At 33.3% G+C, this 25,169-nt stretch overlaps 2 long non-coding RNA genes across 2 annotated transcripts; one reads left to right on the top strand and one right to left on the bottom strand.

Annotated features, from left to right (window-relative positions):
- The first annotated feature begins 1,860 nt into the window (after positions 1-1,860).
- LOC108375530 (uncharacterized) lies at positions 1,861-23,679 on the top strand. The gene is made up of 2 exons (XR_001849173.1): positions 1,861-2,017; positions 23,443-23,679. It is a non-coding gene; the product is annotated as an uncharacterized LOC108375530 (long non-coding RNA).
- Positions 1,932-23,523, bottom strand: LOC108375531 (uncharacterized). Its single transcript, XR_001849174.1, has 3 exons — positions 23,441-23,523; positions 7,784-7,790; positions 1,932-2,006 (listed from the first exon to the last, which is right to left on the bottom strand). It is a non-coding gene; the product is annotated as an uncharacterized LOC108375531 (long non-coding RNA).
- Positions 23,680-25,169: the final 1,490 nt, after the last annotated feature.

Below are 25,169 nucleotides of genomic sequence, written 5' to 3'. Positions count from 1 at the left end.
AAGAGAATTATTTAAGTAAACCGATTAAGCGTTTTAACGTATAAAACAAATGATTTTTATTTCGCCGAATTTTAAAACAGTAATAAATGGAATTTAAGCGAATGATGGAATAATTGAAATGAGTAAGTATGTTCTATGGACATTTCGATATATTGCTCGCTGTAAAATCCTGAATCAACCGCCAAGTTCACTTAAGTTTAGATTAAGGTGGCGAATTCGTTAAGGAGTTAGGTAGGTGGCTGAGGAATTGTGAAAGTCGAAAAAGCATTCTAACAGACATCGAAACTGGTTATTGCAAATTAAGGCGACTTAAACTTGCGATCTGGTTTAAGGATTCTTGCCATTTCTGTGACAATGCAGATAAAACTGCTTAGCTACGTTCACGTATGTCATAGTCCGAAAAATGTGTTTTTACGTGACTAGTAATACGATATCGTATGTGACGATTCGAGTCCTGAGCTCGAATCGTAACATCCGTTCACTGATCGAAAACGATACCAAAAAATTACGTGATACGTCAGGCAGTATAAGCTGGGCTCGAATCGTCACGAACGATATCGTACTACTCGTCACGTAAAAACACATTTTTCGGATTAAGACATACGTGAACGTACTTTTTGTCCCATTCAGCTTATACTGCCTGACGTATCACGTAATTTTCTTTCGTGTCGTTTTCGATCCGTGAACGGATGTTACGATTCGAGCCCTGAGTGGGACACAGAGTACGTTCACGTATGCCATAATCCGAAAAATGTGTTTTTACGTGATGATTAGTACGATATCGTATGTGACGATTCGAGCCATGAGTATGAGGGGAAAGTATGTGGCGGAAAGGGTGCAATAAGTTATACCAATTGGGTCTCAATTCAGGATGTCGAATATTTTGCCACGAAAATTCATTATTTTTAAGAAGTCTCGATTAGAGATGGGTAAAATCCCGTAGATGGGTAGATATCCCGTCAATCACGTAATTTTCTTATATGTGTACTTTTAACCAAAATAAAATCGTAAACTTACTGTTTAGCTTTCAAAAAAAGTTTGGATGACAACAATATTTGCCTGGGGAAATAAATTTTTCTACACATCCGTGAAAAAGCGCGCTTATCCATGCGTAATTAAAAAATTTTAAACCTGATTAAAAGCAAATTACAAAGAAACGTTTTTATATGCATCATTAGAAACTTTTTTCGAGTAACTGCAAAAAGGAACATTCGGAAATGCATCATCAAACATTTTTTCGAAATAACAAAAAAAAATTTCATCAAAGGCACCCTGCGAATTTGCAACCCTGATTTTCATTTTACATTTTCTTGTTAGAAACTAATGCATTTCACACTGGCAACGCCGTCGATTTTCTGATTGGAATATGCGAAATCCACCAATTGGAAGTGAAAAAACAAATGTTCCAAAGCGGACAGTCTTCTGTCAATTTTCTTGTTTGTTGGTTGTTGAATTTTCCGTGGCGTTATCGGTCCTCCAGTCGTAAACAGAATTTCCACCAAAACGCAGCGTGTGGCACAAATCGCTAGTATAATTCAAAGAATAGAAATTACGCATATAAATATAGATAATTAACATGAAAAGCACGTATGGGATGTGCTTCCAAGTGAACAAGTGCAATCTGCATTGCATGTGACAGCGCAAAGGGAAATGAACGACCCGACGCCGTGTGTGCAGTGGATTTCAAGTGCTTAGAAATTGTATATATAGCCAACAAAATAAGGTGCTAATTTGTTTTTTGTTTTCAAGTTTATTGTTGAGTTTTGTGCTTATGGTGTTGTGCTGCCAATTGGAAATTGAAACCAAAACAATCCCCCCTGCAGGTGTTGGTAGATGGTAACCACAGATGATAGGTGATATTTCAGCAGGAGTGAGTGGACTGAAGGTTGCATGTTTTCAGCTGCGGTACAACAGCAACGATTGTATGAAGGGCAAAGTGTTTTTGGAGGCGTTGTAGTTGACAGCAGCTGGGAAACTTTTGCAGTGCAGTAAGGAATATGCAAATACTAAGTATAAGGTAAGAAAGAAAATATTTTGATTTGGTGCCATTGCATCAAAAGCATTTGAGCTTTTTTGAATCGAAATTGAATCGAAGATTTTCTTTTGGAAATAATTTTTAAGTAGAACAGCGCAATGCGCAAATATGGTGCATGTTTTACATAAAAAATGTAAACACCAGAAGAGCGATAATAAAATAAAGGAAGAACACAACGAAGCGCCCAGTATGGTGCAGGCCAAATGCAGGGAAAGTGTCCGCAGTTGCGATACGTGCACGAAACAACGGAAATGGAACATGCGGGAGCATCTGGCAGCTGTAGCAAATTGTGCAGTCCCAAGTAGAGGCGCAGCGCATCAGCCAGCGTTGATAGAGTAAGCCAACCTTTCGCAAGTTTGCCAACCATAGTTGTGGCCCTGTATTTTATTACCAAATGCAAAGTAGTATAGTAGGAATGCAACAAATTGGGGAGCGCCAAGTTTACGTTGTTAGGCAGCCCTTTTGTTGTGGTCGGCGGTTTGTAAAGCTATTGTGGCGGATTTAATTTAGTGGTTTTTAGCCACATTGAGCGCAATACGCTCAACTGTGTTGCAGCCATGGACTACATTTGGCAAAACAAAATAATATGTTCATGTGGCTGTCAGTGCTACATACATAGTGGGCACTCCTTTATGCGTCGCCGCTATGTTCAATTGTGCTACTCTTATTGCTCCCCATTCCCTCAAAACCAACATATGACACGTCAGTTAGTAACCTCTTTAACTATGTACTTTATTTCTTCTTTTAATGTACTTATGTATGTCAATTACTTCACTTCTGTTGTTTGGGTCGTCGTCATCGCCATCCTCTCCTTCCATTACTTCTTGATTCATTAGCATATTCGCCAATGTAATGGAAATAAAAAGACTAGCTGGCAGTGCTTGCGTTTGTGATTCTACTCAGGTTCAATGCCCTAATCGCGTGCTCACTCATTCGCGGTTGCTTACTTCAAAATTGATGGATTGTTTTGCATCCATTCGCAACCCGCAGGCGTTGAAGTCGTGATTAAGCGCATTGTTTGGGTGCTGTTTCAGTTTTTTTTTTTAACTATTTTGCACGCTAATGGTTTCAGGGTATTCGCTTGGGACCTAGCAAACAACCGGCGAGTTGATACGCCCTGAGGGCATATGCTAAGCGCTGCGAATTCGCCAGTTTGATTTTGCCATTATCTCTTTCAGCAACTTAAGTTCAAACATCGATGAATTGTGACCTGTTAACGATGGCTTTTAGAGGCAAAGTAATTTAGAAACCCATATGCACATTTTTGTTTCTACTTTTATCAACATAATATGCAGATACACAGTCATGTAAAAAATTAAAAGGCAGACGACATTTTTACCAGTTTTGGCTATTTTTCTTTTGTTTGTTTAATGTTTATTATTTTTAAATTAAAAACTAAGTTAAATAAAAGCTTCTAAAATACACCTCATTACCACAACCACAACAAAAACCTTATAAGAGTAAATTTCAAACTTTGTAGAAAAACAAAAAAAATTAAAAAAAAAATTACATTTTATTATTTTTTAAGTTTTTAAAAATTCGCAGTATGCAGTTTTATAGCCCATTAAATTCTAGCTTAATAAATGGCAAGTTTCATTTTTGTTGTCGATGGTACTTTCTTCCATACAAAAAATTTTCGATGATACATACTGTGAAGCTTTAAATTTGTATAGTTTTTGTTACGCACAGAAAAAATGGAAAAACTGGTCAAAATGTCGTGTCCCTATTATTTTTCACATGACTATATGCATGTGCGTACATACTGTTTGGCAATTTGTTTTATCTTTTTAGTGTAGATATTTAATTAATATTTTTATATACATACTAGGAGCACTGACTAGGATTTTCCAAACTGGTTTTCACCGTTTTTTTTTTTAAATTTATTTCTATATGCGGTATTTTTGATATCTTGATTTTTCTAATATCGAAAAAACCGGACTATTTTGTCCAACAAACCGGTTTTTTCATTTAATACAAATCTTAGCCTCTCAATAAAAGTTTAGTCTTCGAAGTTTCAAGGCTTTTTTCAGTATAAGGGAAACCCCTAAACAGTTTTAAAATTATACATATATAATATTTGATTCCAATAAATGAATTATTGGCGCTGAAACGTTTTCCACGTGTTTGACCTTCTTCTTCTGCTGACATTCTTCTTCTGATTCTTGACGTTGTGACACAAATGGATATCTATACTCTTACTTCACCTCCGAAGAAGCTGGGACCAGAACCATGGCCTCCCGAGTAGTAGTAGGCAGATGCAAGCATTCAGCTACGGCGGCCAGAGCTTTTGATCTAAAAAACGTTGAACTTATTTGCCTTACTCTTTTCTTAATTAAAGCTATCTTTATTCTTAACAGCTTTATTGTAATTTTTGGTCATCACCTCATACTAACATAAGAATTTTGACTGTAAGAATGTAAAATAAAACTTGTTTATCCATTTGTTTCTTAATTTAAAAATCCTGAACCGGTTTTTTTTAAATTGCAATTTTTCGAAAAAAGCGAATAATCGAACACCCTAATAAATACCTACATATCGCTACCTAAAGGTGAAAAGGTGTCAAGTCCACTTTTTCACAAAATTTAGTGTTCGATGCAGAATGACCGATAATGCGAAACTACAATGATTTTTCGTCTCTCTTGAACCATTTCAAAAAAATGGCCTTGGTACATTTTCACCTTTAGGTAACGATATATTACAGTCAAATTTGTTCCTATACTAAATACTAAAAAAATATTAATTTTTGTATTTTTTGTGTGGTACCAAGGCATATCAAACAGGTAGGTAGTAGTAGCTTTAGCGCAAAAACATTTCCGTATATTTTGTTGTTGCTTCTGGTGTCTAAAGCGTCAAAAACTTTTCTGATTTTTTTCTTTTAAATCTTAGTCTGCTATGTGTAATACAAAAAAATAAAAATTTAAAATTAAAATTGAAAAAAAAAATTGTTGCAACTTTTTTAACCGACTTCCAAAAAAGGAGGAGGTTATCAGTTCGTCGGAATATTTTTTTTTTTTTGTTTTTATGTATGTTACCGTATAACTTTAGACCACGTCAACCGATAATCGATAATTCTTTTTGCAGACTTTTTAAATCGTTAAATAAATTTTCAATGGGAATTTTTTTTAATAAAATTTTCGTTTACAAAATGTTCGTTAAAACTCTGAATAGGACTGAAAAAATTTGCTCAATTGCGGTCTGTATATGGTGGTAAGTTAAATTCCTATCTGTCCACACTAAACCCCGACGTACCCAATTTGTGTCCGGCATTTTCCCTTCGTGACACAAACCACCTCTTTACATGCGCACTCAACCCCACTTAACTAACACAGCCGTTAAAACGACAAGACTTTAAATTTTATAATTTTTTTTCACTATTCAATTACAATTTTTTGCAATTACTTTGTGCTATTAGAGCCGACACAGTCTTGAAAATTTGATGCACTTTCAGGTTACTGATAAGAAAATGCCCGGTATGCGCAATTTACAGCATTCATTTGTTTATTGTTGCCAGTTATGTATGTATGTATGTACATATTTGAAATAAAGTAACTCGAATTGGTAGTTATGTATGTACAGTGACTCAAACAAATGACCACCTGATTGTTTTTTTAATATTCGTAATATTTTTCCTTCTAATTTTTGTGGTTGTTATTTTTGTATGAAAATATCGTCTAAGCTTTAACCAAAGCCGTGTAAATCACAATTTCAAATTTTATACAAAATTTAGGAAAATTCGACAAATTTTCACCAAAATTTCAACTTTTTATTCTGAATTTTTTGGAAAATTTTTGGGTATGCAGTTTTATAGCCCATACAATTTCAGTCTAATGAAGTGCAAGTTTCAAACGGCTAAAAAATCGCGTTGATTTTTAGAGAATCAAGAAAAACCAGGGTACGAAAATAAACTGTACAAAACAATTCCCATTTGCTCATCGATCATCATATCATTTGTGGTTTTGTACAGTTTTGTACATAGTCAGAAACAAATTGTAAGATTCACTGTCGTTTTCCCCAACGAGAAACGTTTGCATTTCGTTTGTGACAATTGTACTATATGGTACGTTTTATATGTATGCAAACGTTTCAATTACGTGAAAAATATTTTTTTCTGTAAATTTTCATATCCAATTCGATTAAAAAACATTTTTATTTTTTTTATTCATTGCAGCCATTCGTTTTGTATTTAGTTATTGCATATATGTACATACATACATATATTTTTTTCTGGACGATTCATTTCGTTCAGTGTACGAAAATAAACTATATTGTACGTTACTATTTCGTTTCGTTTATTACTTCAACAGTTCGATACAATACAAAACAAAACGGCTGAGTTCATTTTGGCGATAGTACACTACAGTAGTTTAGTAGTTACAGACGAAACAACAAACGAAATGAATCGTGCAGGGAAAATATATGTATGTATGTACATATATGCAATAACTACAAAACGAATGGCTGCAATGAATAAAAAAAATAAAAATGTTTTTTAATTGAATTGGATATGAAAATTTACAGAAAAAATTTTTTTCACGTAATTGAAACGTTTGCATACATATAAAACGTACCCTATGGTACAATTGTCACAAACGAAAAGCAAACGTTTCTCGTTGGGGAAAATGACAGTGAATCTTACAATTTGTTTCTGATTATGTACAAAACTGTATCAAAACCACAAATGATATGATGATCGATGTCAAATGGGAATTGTTTTGTACAGTTTATTTTCGTACCCTGATTTCGTTTGGTGTTTCGTATGTAACTACTAACTACTGTAGTGTACTATCGCCAAAGTGAACTCAGCCGTTTTGTTTTCGTATTGTACCAAACGTTAAAGTAATCAAACGAAACGAAATAGTAACGTACAATATAGTTTATTTTCGTACACTGAGAAAAACGAAGAATTCATTAAAAATTACGCGTAAAAAAAAAGCAGAAAAAAGTTTTCTTCAAGAAAATTTACAGCAAAGGTCAAGCACTTTTTCAAGCAACAGATGTAATGAAAAATATTTCTTCAGATTTTTCTTGTGAGCTGTATATTAACTGGACAATTTTGCAACTGTCTTTCAACACACCCCAGTCTTTCGAAAGACAAAAGCTTAGGGCACATATTCGTATACATAATTTCAGTTTTTAAACTAATTAGACAAATGCTATGCGGCTAAAGTCCAATTGTTTGCCGAAATTCATTTGTAGATAATCATCGCTCGATAGCCAGTCGATTTTTTTGTCTATAATTTTTGTCAAATGGTCAGGGAAACACATTAAGTTCAGTCACTAGGTTTTCCTATTGCAATACCGATGAACAATTTCATAGCTCGCAAAAAACTATTAATAAAAAAGTGGCAAGTACATATTATTTTCATATTAATTACACTAAATATATATGCACATACATATGCATATATGTATATTATTTCCGCTTTATAATTTTAAACTGAATTTTTGTGGTAGTTAGTATATAATTTCATTAAATATTTCATCACGTCCAGTATTAGGAATTCCTGGCAAATGATTCCGGGATTTTCGGGATTTGTAATTTGCGGTTTTAGTTTTTTACTCTGACGTTCAGCGAAATGTGCTTAGAGGAAAAGTATGGGTATCCAGTTAAAGAGGAAAACCTGCTGAATTTAAACAGATTCAAGCTTTTGATGCAGAAGGACTGGTAAATATTGAAAATGTCCTTTTAAAATTTTATCCTTGAAATTTCGCAATATTTGTCTTAAAAAAAAATTATATGTTAAAGACTTATATACTTTATCAGCTTAAAAAATTACCTATTTGTCCTTGTGAATCAAAAAATTTCAAGTTTTTAAATTCTAAAGAAATTTTTGGAATTAAACATATCTTTGAAATTACAAAGTTCTTTAAAATATATCCTGACGTAAGAGAGAAAAAAATAAAAGCGCCACTTTAAGTAAAAAAGTAGGTTTCAAACCCATCTAAGTATTTATTATTTATTTTATGGTAGAAGAGCTTCTCAAACAATATAGAAGCAATTTTTTCGATTTAAGTTTTTGAAAAGTAATGAATATCTAAATCCCGGGATTTATCCCGATTGTGATAAAGACATCTCGAAAATCCCGGTATTGGAAAAAGCTGAAAAATTAACATCCCTAGTCAGTATACATACATACATATATACATATATGTCTATAAGTTCTATAAAAATTAAATTGATTAATATGTATTATTATTATGTATACGCTTATCAACTGTTGACAACCATTATTGTATGTACAATAGGGGTGTAAAAAAAAAAACTAAAGTCAGAAGTTTAATGCTCTCACCTCCTACTTTTTTTTATTTTGAAATCAAAAGATATTTAGAGGTCGCTCAAAGCGCTTAAAATTTTCCATATATTTTATACGGGGAAAACCCACTTTTCGTAGAAATCGTATAGAATTCTTGAAAATCAATATTTTTCGTGCATTTGACAGAAAATTTGAATATGGGTATTTCCAGCTGAAAGTCTACCACGAAAAAAAAATAAAAGTCGTACATCTAACTTATTTATAGGCTTATTTGGTTGCTTTTTTTCTGGTGGCACCAGGGTCGAGATATATTGAAAACCCGTATTTCAGCTGTGATTTGTTTCACATTTTATGGTATGTTTAATTGAAACTTAGTAAGACATAGATTTGCCTAAAAATGGAACCGCTGCAGGCGCTGATGTCAACGTAAAAATTATATTTGACATGCAAATTTTGACTTTTTAATTTTTTTTCAACATTTACTTAGTCTTTAGTTCTACAGAAAGATTCAAATACTTCCTTAGCAAAAGTTTAATGATTTTTGGTGAGCTTTAACTAACTTTAGGGTGGTACTACTACTAAGGGTACATGAGAACTTTCGAACAAAAAAATTGTCTCCTCGAAACAAGAACATCAATATGTCATACTTTAAGATCCGACTGTATATAAATGCCTCAGATATAACAAAAAATGTAAACCAGCAACCACTAAGTTCGGCCAAATTTTTGTTTTCTCGAATTTGCTGTGCAAAAATTCTTTAATAAGTACGGTCTAATATGTATGCCTGTACACTGGTAGAAACACCCTATTTTGACTAGTTTTGGCTAAACATATTTCTTTTGTTTATTTAATGTTTAATGGTTATGGGCAGTTTTACAGTCCACTAAATTTTGGTAGAGTAAAATGCAAGTTTAAAGTGCATACAAAACGCCGCTGATTTTTGATAATCTTTTTAGCTGACGTTGTTGTGCATTTTCTTCGTCACAAAGGGTGCTTCAAACATGAATTTCTTATGGAACAAATGCGAAAGACCGTTTTAAAATGAAAAAAATAAAAAAGAACAGCTTCAGTTTTTATAAACTGCACTTTTTATGTAAAAAAAAAACAACCGTAAAAGTTCGACAGCAAAAAAATTATTAAAAATCAACGCGACTTTTTAGGTGGTTGAGACTTTGTTATGCATACATACTTAAAATTTATTGGGCTATAAAACTGCACACCTAAAATTTGTCTAAAAATTCTGAATATAAAGTTTGACATTTTGCTGTAAATTTGTTAAATTTTTCTCATTTTTGTACCTAACCTAACCTACCAAGTTTGAAATGTTGATATGCAGATTAGGTGTTATACTATATAAAATGACTTAGACTTTTATAAGAAACGTTGGATATTAAATAAACAAAATAAATAGACTTGTAAAAATAAGACTTTCTATTATTTTTATTTTTTAGTTTACGAGTTCAAAGTCCGTTTCCCATATTCTGTGTATGTCAACAAATATTTTCGCACATTTTTTTTTTTATTATGTAATTTTGTGTTATTCGCGCTAGGCTTGTTTTTTTTTAAATTTCTTTCTCCCAACAACATATTTAATCATTAGTTTTGAATGCTCGTTAATTAATTTTTTAAAGTTCAAAGCCCCCGTTATGCAAAATAACTGCCACTTATTTGTTTGCAAAAAAAATAAAAACATTGACGCAACAACAAAAGTACAATGCTAGATTTGATCGGCAATAAATTATTTTTACGAGTTCCAAGCCCGTTTCTACGAGTTTTCTTTCGCTCTACAGGTTTTTTTTTAATTTTAAACTTTTTATGCTTTATGGCTTGTGTTNTTTGAAATGACCTCCACAATCCGCGGATATGAATTTCGTCGAAAATTTGCGAAATCAACTAAAAGCGCAGCTTACTAAGTATGCAAGTCCGTCCATTGGAGTACATGAGTTATGAAAGCAAACCAAGGATATATGGGAGGCTATACCTCCAGAATTTTTACAGAGATACAAATAAGGTATGCCAAATAGCATCCAGGAACTAAAAAAAGCAAAAGTATATTGAACATTGTGTTAACAATTCTTTTTTTGTGTGAAAGTTGTCAAAAAGTTATTAAAAATATATAAGTGCAAAACTGTAACATATGCCTTAATTTACATTTTTGTCTGCTGGTTTTATTATTGTTGTTGGATTGACTTCAAATCTTTATGAGAGACGGAGTAGGGGTGTACCAATAAGAATATACAACAAAAGTATGAAAGTCGTTAGAAGTTGTAAAGATAGCGGTGGCTGAAATTAAAAGGGTTACACCATGTTACAGTTTTGCTCGTCACTGTATGTAATTAAACGAAATCACGCTGTCAAGTAGACTAAAAAAGGGATATAAATTGATATACATACATACTTACATTAGAAAAGGTCTTCATTTGTGTTTATGCGTTGCAAAATTGGCTGCCAGAGATGGATGGTTGATGAATTTTGGCATCAAAATATGACTTTGGCAAAACTAGCCTTTATATGCTGCAGTGCATTTTGTATTTTTTTTTTTTCATAAAACAAAAAGCATCACATTTATTTTTAATATTTTGCTCCTTCAACTTTTTATTTATTTATTTTTTATTTTTTGCATTTTTCTTCTCTTAGCATAATTTAAAATAAAAAAAAAAATGCCTCAATTATACGCAAATGCAGTATATCCCATTGGTCTTAGACGCTCATTAATTAATTTTGCAAGTTTCATGAACCCAGCATTCAAAATACTAAGTTTCGCGCACGCTCACAGACTAATTATGCATTTAAATGCTTTATTACTATTCGCTCTTTCTCTTTTTCTAATTCTTTTTTTTTTATGACCCTCGCAGTCCCAAGAATGCTCGTACAATCTAAAATTCACAAAAAAAAAAAAAATGCAATTTCTCAACCGGCAACAATGACCACCAGAGCCGTCATCAGCATCTTTTGCAATTATGTAAGAACTTGTTTGAAGCTTAGCCAAGCGTATCTTTTACCATTTAGCCTTGGTATTGTATCTTCTTCTGCGTTACAATTTCGTGAGGAAATGAATTGAAAGCGGTGGAATAAATGAAAAAAATTAGTCGCAGCTTTTTTATTAACCCGCTTTTCACGTTACATTTATCACGTTTATGGCGGGGAAATGGTTGAGAAGCAATTAAATTCTTTTTTTAATAACCAGAACAAATGTGACTTCGTTATTCTAGTCTTATTAAAATTTTAGTATGTTATTAAAAAAAGAAATAATTGCAGAAGCAAAACAAACATTGGAAGTGGAAGTGAAGTGAATGTATAAATATGCGATGTAATAAATTTAGTAAAGTACTAATTAATTGTCGCACCATAAATAATTCTAGACCTCTGATTGGCACTTGGCTGTCGGGCATGATCTTAACCCTTCTAAGTGGTATGGCACTAGTACGCAACCAGTAGATTACCTCCTTTATGGTGCCCACCTCTGCTTGAGATAGGCAGCAGAAGAGTTCCTCACATACGACACTTGCCCAAATTCTATCATTTAACTTCCACATATTCATGAATATATTTACGGTACCTCTGTTTCAGGGTCTTGTTTGAAGAAGAAACTAGTGATTCTTAAAGGGGAAAGTCTTTCGAAAGACAATTGTCAATTCTTGCAACTATTTATCTGGAAAGCTCTTTTCTGTTTTTACAAAGACTAATGGAACACTCTCAGCGTTATTCTGTTTGTCTTTTACCAAAAAGTTGTCTATAAACAAAATAAAAAATAAATAAATTATTATTTTTAACCCTTTGAGTACAAAAAATCAAGCGTTGAAGCTAAAAATCTGAAAATTTTTATACCAGATGATTTTGGGTCGTTGATTTCAAAAATGCATACAATCAGAAATTTAATTAGACTGTTAGATTTTCCGTTACTCAGCGTCCATTATCTTGGACAGTGTCACCGTTGGTTTGTTAACTGGAAATTGATGTCAATTATTTTTATTGTTTTCTCCTGTGAATTATATTTTAAAACAATGAATAATAGCTAAACATTTTTTTAATCTTCTTCCACCGAAAAATACATAGTAAATCGACTTTTGTTACATTTAACACTTTTAAGAAAAAACGCTGTCAACTGCATTCAGAAAATGCAATTAAAGAAATGCAGTGAAGAAGATTGATATAATTTTCTTAAAACAACTGTTCTTTTAAGAACAGAAGAAAAAATACCTTTAAGCCAAAAAAGTTTGTTGTGATTGGACGATTGCACTGAAAGAGTTAAAACAATAAAAACTAAAAATTTAAAGAAATTTAAATAGAAAAAGAAAAAAAAATAAATACATATGTAGCTTAAAAAAAGAAATATAGATTAAATAAGTTTTTAAAAATTGAAAGAAATAAAAATATATATATTTTTTAAATAAAATCTAAACATTAAAAGAAAATTAATTAAAAAAAGAAAAAATAAGTTCCTAAAAATGAAAAAAAATTTTTTTCAAAACAATGGCATCTAAAAATAAAAAAAAACGAAAAAGGGAAATACGTAAAACAAGTTTCTAAAAATTAGATTAAAAAAAAAAAAATATTTTTCTTAAAAAAAAAATTAAAACAAAATAAAATTGAAAAGAAGAAAATATAATAACTTTCTTAAAATTAATAAAAATCCGTTGCCCGAGTATTAGAACCTCGGATCTCTAGAATCCCCTTTGCGGCTGTACGAGCAGCGCGAGAAAAATAATATACATACATTTGTACATCTCCATCTGGAACATGCTTAAAAGAGCTTTTCACCATGAAAGTTGGCAAGGTAGCTTTTTTTTAAGACTTAAGTGCCAGAATGAATAAAATCTTTCAAACTATCTTGCCTAATGTCTTTCAAAAGACTTGCAACTATCTTAGCCAGAAGTGGCAGAGCAGTCTGCGGCAGCCTTAGCCACAATGTCTACGGGTACGACGCTGAACATAGCGTTAAGCTATACAGTAGTAGTGTTCCGGAGCGCTACGCTGATTCCAACAAGAGCGACACTTTGCACGCGCCCTAACCTCTTAGCTAATGCCGCCTTTTTCAGGAATTCCAGCAGACAACATAATTGACTTGATTATGGTTACACACAGGCAGAGAGGGGCGCTTTTACAGGACTTTCTATACCAATTCGGGGTGCTCGTTCACTGAGACCAAAAGCCTTTCTTCCGATACTGCTCACGGATTCCTCAGTTGAGGGAGCTGTGCTTTCGACCTACTGCATGACGTATTCTACCACCATAGTCATTTGGGTTTTTTTTGCTCCGAACTCGTTTTTAAAACAAAATGATTCAAAACGAAAAACATTTTAAGTAGAAATCGGTATTGGCAGTAGCAAATACTAACCTAAATTTGATACCAACTTAAAAAAGAACGCCAATCATTCAGAGTAAATATTGACTTCAGATTGCCACCAGCCACTTATCGTAAAGCGCAAAATTCCTTATTTTCTTAGATAACGGGTAGCTTCATCCACTTCATCCTTATCATTTTTGTGTCATTAATTTTTATTTATTTTTTTTTGCCTTCGTCACCATTTTATGCCTTGCATTCAAAATTGGGTTGACTTTGATTTTTCCCTCACTCAGTTTTTACGGCTTTTTCTTGTTCACCAACAATGTTCTGCGCCATTTTTCAATTTGATGCTCGTCAAATATTTAATCTTGCCTTCGCCATGAAATTCGTAATGAATCGACATTTTTATTAATTGCCTTTTGTCTTGCCCTCTTTTTGCCAACGCACATTGTTCCCTACTCTGCTCAGCAATTTTTTTTTTGTTTATTTTTTGTTTTTGGTGTTTTTTTTTTTTTTTTTGTTGCGACGGAAACTTTGCCAAGTCAAATAATTTTCGCCAGTCTTTTTTTTATAACCTGTTTGCACACGCTCGAAAATTTGTCATCCTTTCCTTTCGTTTCACCGCCATATGCTGCCCCAACTCTAACTTTCAGATGCAAACTAAAGTGGATAATTAAAAATGCAGTAAACACTTTGCAAAGTTGCAGGGCACCGAATAGCAACATTTTTTCTCAATTTCTTGCGAACTTTGTCTCTTCGTGAATGTTTTACTGCACTTTGAAGATTTTTTCTGCTTATCTAGCAATGAGCAGTGAATTATTGTTGACTCCATTCATATTAAATTTTCTTGATATACATGCAGTTTTTGTCTTGAAAACTTTTTTCTGTTAACGTCAATACGAGGTGAAGGTTTTAATGTGCCAGAGATATACTTTTATCCGACTATTACTACTCTACTTCGTACGCTGTGAACTTTTCCAGCCACGAATGCTAACGCTGAAAGGTCTTGCCCTTCTTTTAGTCGAATCAAACCGTGGCTCAGAACAACAATTCTAGAAAGTTGCTGACCGGAAGCTCCTGGCATCAAGCCCTTATCCATTTATACTAAAATATCGATACTTAGATATAAGGGGAAGAGATAATTGGGGATAAAAGAGAGACCCGTTTCGAAATAAGACAAGTTTTACTCTCTCCTATAAAATTAAGGCAACCTCACATACGAGGTTTTGCATTTTTTTGATACGCGTATGCTTGCGTATGCTGCCTGTCTCTCATCCAGCCATTCAACTAACTAATTTAGCTAGAGACACTCTAATTTATTCCACACAATTAAATTTTTGGAACAATTTGTGAATTATGTATTTTATTTTTTAATCGCTGGAAAATTTTCAAACAAATAAATCGCTTAGTACGAGCAATAAAAATTTTGTGAGAAATTGTAAAAAAGAAAAGCGCACAACGAAACCCACAAATCAGAGCGAATTGAATTGCAGTTGCACTGCATACCAAAGAAGAAGATTACAACAGAAAAACAAAATATGTAACAGCATTACGAAAATATGCCAGAGATAAGCCCATTCATGTGTACATAGATATGTATTTAAAATTACTGGAATCCCTTAAAGCAATCAGCCAGCCAACGAACCAACGAACCAACGAACCAACAAACCGACAAACCAACCGGACACACATAGCCAGCCGTGCAAGCCAAGGCAAGCCAACATAGTAAACACTTTTGTGCAATTAACTCATTTCGCTTTTAAGTTGCAATTTAACGTGAAATAATTGAATTTTCCTTTTTGGTTTCCTGCAGTGAACCTTAAAATCTGTCAGCCATTATTCGTTTGTAATGTTAATGTCTGTTTGCTTGCATATGTGTGTGTGTGGGCGTGTGACTGCGGAATGTGCATGTATGGAGAATTTGTTAGTGTTAAGCGAAAAAGAGTGGCTGAGCAAGCGCACATGTGTGTGGGTGTATGTGAAGGACATGCACCCTGCAGGGAAATCGCGGACTAGTGAAACAAATTTCTAGTTCCGTACTAGGTCTTTATCGCCAAAAAGGAACTAGTCCGATAGGAAGTCCAAAATCGGCGAAAAGTGGTACTTTTAAGAAACTAATTTTTTCAGTTTTTTTCACTACAAATCTATATCTAAAGTGACGAATTTAGAAATGGTTCGGAACTATAGAAAAAGGGATACAGAACGAACTAGATCCTATTTGTCGAATTTAGAACTATTTCGGAACTATCGAATAAGGGATGCAGCGGGGGGCTTGTTTACTTTACATAGATATGTGTTCGGCGGCTTTTTCGTTCAAATACGCTTCTATTCTGTGCTTCGCAGATGCTATTTCATAGTTTGGTAATACAAAACAAAGCTTTGTGTTAACATATTAACATCTTGGGGCCGTATGTAGTATCTAACCAATAACAGCGAGCACCTCTGCAAAGTCAGCTACAGCAAGGTATGTAAACGTATATTTCAACAAATTTAATTTCAAATTGCAAAAATGTTTCTTTGAAAATAATGTAAAATCGCACACGGAAGAACCGAAAAGATTGAAAAATCATGATACTTTTTTCTTTCGTCTGTCGATTTTAGAACTGGTTCGGAACTGTAGAATTTAGGACTAGTTCGGAACTATCGAAAAAGGGATGCAGCGGGGGGCAATTGACACTTCCTAGGACATCGCCATGTTAAATTCGCCAGTTGCTTGCATGCAAAAGAGATTTATCGCGAACCAGTACTGGGTCTAAATGTACTAGAAGCGCCCCAGTTCAGAACTGGAGATTTTCCCCGCAGGGCAGCTATGCCAGGATATACATATGGGTTAACTGTATGTGATGGCAAGTGGATTTTGTAAGTGCAGCTGTGTTCTTGTGTCCATGCTTTTGCTATGCTGCCAATGCATTTCCATATGTGTGTGTGTGTGTGTGTGTTTAAATTTGCAACATATGGACGTAAAACTAAAGCTGCTGACGCTGATTACTTCCATGTTTCAGTGCTCCTCTGTGCTTCTCTGCTGCTCGGCCAGCAGCTTTCGCAGCGCTCGCCGGACTAGCTTTAATGGTCTTAACAATGTCAGCATGAAAACGATGAAGCAACGATGCGCTGTCGTTGTTGCTGCCACTGCGGCTGCTGCTGCTGCTGATGCTGGTGGTGTAGCTAGCTGGTCAGCGGGAATTGGTCGTTAGTTTTACTATTTCAGATGCAGATGTGCTCTTGTCAAGCTAAATGTCCAGCTGAGAGTGCAGAGTTTTGTAATGGTTAGTCTTGGATGTTAATGACGCAATAAAATAATTATCTCTGTAATAATGATGATGTTGCGAATGTGTAGAAAGAAGATATCAACTTGAGTTTAAAATCGAATACATTTTTGCAAAAAATTAGCTTGGAGAGATTTGTGTCAATTGAAATACGAGCAGATACTTCTAACGGTGAGCTCACGTTTTTTAATATTTAATTTTATAGGTTCTTAAGGGTAATCTTGCATGAATGTGTAATTAATCTTTTCGGAAAATTTCCAATAATATTGCAAAAATTCTTCTTTGAAGTTAGTTAATCAGTCTATGGCAGGAAAGTGTCAGATCTTTAGCTACGAAAGGGTGCTTGTGGGTGCGAGGCCCATCTCTTCAATTCTAAAAAAAAAACAACGTTAATTTTTAGCCCTTTGAAACTTGCACTTTATTCTGCTAGAATCCAATGGACTATAAAACTGCATACTCAGAATCTTTCTAGGAAATCTAAATAATTAAAAAAGCAAAAATTTTTTACGAAAGTTTGTTGGTTTTTTTATTTGAAGTTTGAAACTTGTATTTACGCGGGTTTTGTTAAAGAATTAACTACATTTTTATAAAAAAACAAGCAAAATTAAATAATATCAAAAATAACATGTTAAAACTTGTCAAAATGTGGGGCGGCTATAATTATTTCGACCACTGTATGTAAACATAAATGTAATTATGACATACGCTATATGTGGTAAAAATATTGTCAACTGGTAAATAAACAAGGTTTTACCACATTTAGAAAAAGATAAAATAAAAGAAGTTGGGAAAATTTGTCGAAAACTAAACCTAAATAAAAAATGGTTCGGTTTTCGGTTCGTATCAAATCTCTGTCGAAAATTTTTGTTAGTTTAGTGGTTCAATTAATTAGTAGAAAAAAGCGGTTAATCCGGTTCAAAACTGGTTTACGTCACTGATACAAATCATCCCCATCCGGGCCATCTAAATTTAACTTCTTCGCGTCCGAAAATATAATCTGAACTGACTCCGATCTTAGCAAACCAGCATTTAAATATCTGCATACATACATATACATACATACCTAACCAATTATGCTTGTACGCTGAATTCGCCGACAAGCTTTTTTAAAAACGAAGTAAATTAGTACAAATTGTTAGTAATTTTCATTAGAGTTTGAATAACTCCTTTCACTAAATGGCTTTTAGTTACTTTAACGAGACCTTAACTTATTTTATTTTAACCATTTTAGTGCAGTTTTGACAAAATTTTCTTGCTAAAAAATCTTTTGTTACACTACTTCATTTTATTCCTTTGATTGTATAGGTTAAATAAAAGCTTGTTTTTAAAAAATATTTTTTTTACATTATTTTATTTTATAATTTTTAGTCCATTTATAAAGGCGTTGTATATTGAAAAGTGTTATTTTATTTTATGTACAAAATTTTGCAATAGATATTAAAATAATGCAACTTGCAATGAAAGAGAACAGAAGACTCGGCAAGCAAAATGTTGTTTGCCTACGTTTTGTATAAACATACATATGTACATACATACATATAGCAGCAGTTAATTTCATTTAAAGAAATGGCGTGTCGTCCACTTCCGCTGTAGCATGGCATATATTTAGGCGCAATATTAAAGTTCTTCTGGCGGGGAAACTTCTCGAGTCTTCTAANCGGCGCGCCGGCAGCTTTAACAATTTTATAGTGGTTTTACGTTCTTTGGCAAATTACGCTCTGTTAGCCATAAATCTTACTATTTTTTGACCGCCTTTGAATCAAGACCTCTGGACCATATGGAGAATTCATTTATATTTTAAATTACATTGTCATCGTGATTGGAACTATGCTGGAAAGTTCAAGTCTCTAACTTGTCGGGAAGTCAGTTTAACATCTATTGGAGATTTCCGCGATTTGCACGGAATGACCAAGTTAAATAAAAGCTTATAAAAAGCAAAATGAGAATAATGCAAAAGCGTTGAATGGTTCTGTTGCCTTTATAAGTGAGCCTTTATAACTACTACATATATGTGAGCGATTAATATTTAGTTTTTTTTTTATAGTGGACAACTTTTAATTTGTTTTCAATAATTTTTATGTCGAGATCTTATGATTTGTTTGCTTTTTGTTGCGCTCTCAAAGAGAGAGAAAGTCAACAAAAATTTGTATATACACTCCTTTGCACTTGCATAGCGACGATGCTAAAATTTAAGTGGAAATGTAAGTGGAAAATATGTCTGGCCATTATCAACTCTACAACAAAAAAAAAAAAAGTGGAAAATAGTGGAAACTAAATTAAAAAAAAAACAGCGAAAAAGCAATGTCCCTTTTAAAGTGCATTGGAGTGTATAAAAATAGCAATAAATTTCCGTAAGAACACCGCGAATTCGTCATTATGACTAAAATTATGAACTTATGAACATATTTCTGAGCAGTAAGACCAGATGATCCCAAAGGACGAGGCTAAAGACGAATCTCCAATTCGACAAGTTGAGCGAAAGGGCTCTCAGTTTTAATACGCTGAATTTTTAAATGCTTACTGAGGTCATGTAAAGTGATCACCGAAAAGTTTTGCTAAATCACGGATTTTATTCAAAGTAGCGTGAATAGAGCAAAAAAATGTACTGTTGATAAAAAAATTATTTTTAAAATAATTTGTTATAAGAGTTTGGCCTTGTTGACTTTGTATGAGTATGAGGAAGAAGTGTACATGTGTAACTGTAAGGGTGCGAAGTTTTATTCCGTTATCTCTTATAGTTTAAGAGAAATATACTTGCCAATAACTTGGACAAATATATGAATTTATTTATACGTCAGCACAAGAATTATTACTAGATACTTTACAATGATGTACCTCTTTTTCAAAAATCCGTGGCTTAAAGGATTTGCTCTATTCTCCTCTTCTTGTGTTTTGTTACCATTACCCATAGAGGCTGAGTTAAGGGTTAATGGCTTTACTGATCGTACTCCATGGCAAGCCTAAAAGTATGCAAAAGATAAAATTTGCTGATACATATATTATGTATGTAGCGTCAAAAAAGCGACGGTTATATGTACATATGCATATCTTTAACAAAAATTAAGTGAAGTCAATTTGTAGACCACAAAAAATTTAACTGAGAGAAAATTTTGTTTATGTTGAAATTACTCTCCCAGTTTAATACACTGCAACGGTAATGGCATACGCTTACATTGTATTTGTGACGATTAAAAACAACTGTACAAGCAAAACTGTGTACACAAGTGGGTTCTTCACTGGCTATTTGCATAAACACACTGCACACTCATGCATACATACATACTCGTACTTTGTAATGAAAAGGGCTCTAACTCCCAGGTATGCGCTATTTAAAAAAAAGCCAACACGTCCAACAACTGTTCCCTTACTACAAAGTTGTCTGCATGCAACATCTGTTTATATGCGCGCGCGCTCTCTCCCATTTGGGAAGTTGATGCTCATTAACTGCCTTTTTTAATACTACCTTTAGACAATACATTGTACTCGTAGCTCGAATTTTTATGTCTGAGTGTTTGTATGTACGCGCGCATAAAATTTCCACGCTATCTGCTCCCTGATGATCTGCGCGCTTTGGTGGGCGTCCGCTGGCTGACCACCATCCACTCTTGGGTTGGGTTAATCTGTAAAAAAAAAAACGATAAACAGCAGCATTCGTTTGTCGATTAGGTAAATGCATAAATACACAAACTTTTTTTTCAGAGTTTATTGTTCATTTTATATCTGTTGCTACTCGTGCTGGTGTTCCTGCTGCTGCTGATACTCCTTTTATAATTTGGTGCTGTTAAAGCGTTCCACCCCCCCCCATGCATAAATACACACACACACACACACACTTGGTAAAATAATGAAGTGCAGGGTTTGTTCCCAGTACGGAAAGAAACTATGTAGTTGAAATATCGATGTCCAACCAATTTTTTATCCACCACAACTAGTTGAAGATCTGACTTTCTTCCATTTAACGAACTGTTGACTCTAACATGGCCGGTGTCCTACGCATGTTTAATTATTTACAAAGATATGTATCAAAACTGTAAGCCTTTGGTTTATCTCAATAAGGCTGCTAGTCGATTATACATCAATTTGAAGTTAGTAGCTACATAACTAAAAATAAATTAATTTTTCTGGGGTAATTGGTTGAGTTATGCCGTACTGGGTTGTAAAAGCGCTGCCCCATCACCAGCAGTGCATTGGAAAACTGTGGAAAATTACCGTAACTACAAACTAAAAGTTACATCGCTAGGCGTTGCACCTGTCGCATTTCGTTTGTGTATTGTTTTTCTTTTTTTTGCACACGCGCGTCACTAAATGAAATTGTATATACCACTGAAACATTGACACATATCTACACACCCACACCCACACACTCACACATTACTACTATTGTGTGTGCCTCCTATGCTTGCGGTGACCATTCGTTCCGATTTTGGTGGGACAGTACCAACTTTAAGAAAATTGTCTCGCTGAATATTTTTTAAAAGTCGGGACTTATAAGTGTCCCGAGTTTTCATATTTGTATCGATTAAGTCCCGACTTTCAATGTTGTCTTTATTAATTTAATAAGAGTTTCCCTATACTCTCTCCCAAAAATAATTTTTCGTACAAACGTGGCAGCAGTGTTGTTATCACAAAGTACATAGAATATAAGGCAGCCATAAACATAGCCAGCATCCTTATTTTCGATGATCTTTGGTTACGTTTTATTCTGTCAATTTTTTTTCTATTCTCTAATTTTTTTTAAGGCGTTTATCAATTCGTCAGAATATTTTTTTATGCATGCTACCGCATAATTTTGGACCACCTTAAAGGATTTCTATAATTGAAGGAAAGATGGTACCTCAGAGGTGGTCCCGTACTAATTTGGTTTAAGACCGATCATTGGATCATTACGAAATTGACGGGTATCTTAAATTTTTAGATTAGAATTTAAATTGGTTTTGTTTTTTTGCTAAAAAAATCACTTGTATAATCGTTTATTTAATGTTTTTGTTTTTTAATGAAATGATTCTAACTTGAATTAAGTGAAATTATAAAAAAAAATAATAATTCCGAAAAATATCCGAAAATCAACCACGCTAATTCATTTTTGGGCTACAAAACTGCATATTCAAAAAAAATCTAGAAAACTGACTAAAATATTTAAACAACAACATCATCAACATTTGTTAAAATGTGTCAAATTTTTGTAAATGTTTTACAAAGTTTAAAATTTTGATTTACATGTTTTTTTTAGATGGTAAGTTACATTTTCATAATAAAGTAAAAAATAAAAAAACTTTTTTTAAACCAATTAAAGTAGCCAAAACTTGTTAAAATGCCTTTTCGATATTTACATTCTCGCCATCGTACATACATACATATTTACTATGTGTATACATTTTTGCAATAATTTTTCAAGCTTTTTCCCTTTTTCTGTTTTAAATAAAACTGTATTAAAATATTTTATGTAGTTTTATTCCAAAAATAATATCGTAGGTTCGGATTCGATGCTTCAAAAATGTCCCGCTTTTTGGCCACAGAAATCTGGTCACCATACCCATGCTATATATGCATGTATATAAATGTGTGTAGGTGTGTACCCAGCACATTCGATGTTTTCCCTTTTTTATCCACTTTGTTTATGTTTTAATTTTATCTCAGCGTGCTGAGCGCGAAACGTTTTCATTACACCGTTATATTCATTCTTCCTGTTTTCCAGCCGCCACCGACCCTCCGTCGTTTGCTTTACCCTTTGAGCTTTTCAGGCGCCAATTCACCCACAAACGTAATATACTTATGTAAAAGTGTACTCAAGCAAGCGCAAACACACACACACACACCTACCATTTACATTTAATTAAAAGTACTTAAGCACAATTTTTATCTTTCGCGCCAACTGTTTTTCGTATATCCTTTCAGTCAACACGAAATTGCATAATATTTCATACAAGCCACCACACACACACACACCCACTCACTGCGTGCATTCATTTATCATCTTACGAAAATGTCATTTTGCCTACATACCAAGGCACATTGAATGATTTGACATTTTTTTTGTTTTCAAATTATTTGGTCTCGAAAATGTTAAATATTTTTAATTTCTTCTCACAAAAGTTCAAAATTGTTAAAATCTGTTTGCATGCGATACCTTTTTCCATACAAAATAAGCAGCTTTTGGAATGTTCCACCAACTCAGCAGCACAACCGCTGGTTACTAGGCCTTGCCTAGGATGGATCAATCCTTCGAGAAGCAAACAATTTTATAAAGAAAGAAAGTTGCAACAATTTTTATTTTTTCCAATTTAAATTTTTTAATTTTTATTTTTTTGTATTTCAAAATTTATATTAAAAAAAAAAATCAGAATTTTCGATACCAGAAGCAACAACAAAATACACGCAAATGTTGTTTTTGCTCTAATGCTACTACCTGTTTCATATGCCTTGCTACATACAAACATATGTACTCCCTTTAAATGGCATTATTATTTTTATGTCTACATACATACATATCTATATATATCATTATATAAATAGGCAATCATGTTTCCTTTACACCCCTGTATGTATCTACATAACGGTATGAGTTTTAAAGAATTTTTCTTCCTCTGCTTTTGCTTACAGAAATGATGGAAAATATTACCGAAAGTTGGACCTATTACGTGTACGTGCTGCTGACACTGGTTCCAGTCTATTTGGCATTTCAATTAATTAAGTTTTTCGGCTGGGAATTGTTTGTCAACAACTGACACAACTTACCAAATAAAAATAACAACAAGAAGCGCATACATACGTGGCAAAGGCGTTTTTAACCAGCTGCGTTGAAGCTAAAGCTGATAAAATATTTATACAAAAAAAAAATGTAAGTGGAAAACTAAAAAGCTGCTTATCTAGTAGAATTTTGTTTATGTTGTTGACTTCACAACCTACCTGCCTCACACATCAATTTTATTTGCATAGTAGTAGGTTATTGCTCTTTGGTTTGAGGTTTTTTGGGTTCAGCATTTTCTGCTAAATAAAATTTTAAATTTTATATAGCTAGTAAATGAAAGATCAGCTACGGAAGTATGTATGTAATTAAATAGTATGAAATTTTTAAAGTTTGCCTGCTAAAACTTGGTCAAACAGAATTACGTATCTTAAGGTTTGTATAAGTCGTTAACTATGGCTGCGTTTATGTTGGCACATGCAAGACTTTTTACGTAACTCCATAGAAAAGTCCAAAAACTTTAATTCGAAAAACCGGCCAACATCGGTAAATCAATAATTTTCTATAACACGATAAATTGAAAGTACTTGATATATTACGATAACTCGCTAAATTTCGTTAACTCCATAAATAATGATAATAAAGCAATTATTGATAAATTCCATTAACTTGACAAATTTTAATAATCTAGTAAATTTGTACAACTCAAACAGTGATCAATTTGAATAATTCGATAACTCAGTAATCATGGTAAAGTCGATAAATTTCGATAACTATAGGCAAAATTTTGCTGATTCGATAAATTTCGATAACTTGCTAACTGTAATTTTTGGGGACTGGATTTATTTCCAAAAATTTCTTTAATTCCTATGTAGTTCTCATTGCTTTCATTTTCGTCTTTATCTGCAATTTTGCCTTCACTTTTTTATCAATTAAGTATTTCTTCATCACATTTATTTTTATTACCAAGTTTAATTTCAAATACGAAGTAAAACAAAATGCGAAAACAACTCAAATTTAAGAGGTTACAACAAAAACTGTACACAACGAAGGAAATTTTTAAACGAAAATTTTGGCCGTTATTTTCCTCATCTACAGAAAAATACCTTTCACTGAGAAAAAAATCAACCAAAAATTGCTTAATATTACCAAATTCAAACTTGAAAAGGAATCAGTGTGATTTTTGGTTGATATTAACAATGTCATGGTTGATATTTTAACAATGATTTGGTAATATTAACCACACTTTTGTTTACGTTAAACAAATTTTTGGTTGCCAATTTTTTCATTTGAATACGCTTATGTTCTGAATTTCACAGATGTTTTTTCATAATTCGGAGATACAAAATAAAATATTTTATAATCATTTTAACACGTTCGCCTCTGCCGAGATTCGAACCCGCATCTTCTGAAAGCAAATAACTAACAGCAAGCATCTCTGCACATTCAGCCACAGCCGTTCTGCAAATTTACCCTCAAATGTTGAACTTGAATAAATTTTCTTCGTTATTTGATCGTGTTCTGCACTTCACAGATGCTTTTTCGTAAACAAGAAAAACACCACACCGCCACTAGCCGCATACGAACCGGCTGGAAGCCAACAAATAACAGCAAGCATCTCTGCACGTTTAGCTACAGCCAG

The sequence above is a fragment of the Rhagoletis zephyria genome, unplaced genomic scaffold (genome assembly GCF_001687245.7).
Source record: "Rhagoletis zephyria isolate East Lansing unplaced genomic scaffold, Rhagoletis_zephyria_1.1 Rzeph_scaffold_09065, whole genome shotgun sequence".
Taxonomy (NCBI): domain Eukaryota; kingdom Metazoa; phylum Arthropoda; class Insecta; order Diptera; family Tephritidae; genus Rhagoletis; species Rhagoletis zephyria.
This window is presented reverse-complemented; position numbering and strand designations above follow the sequence as displayed.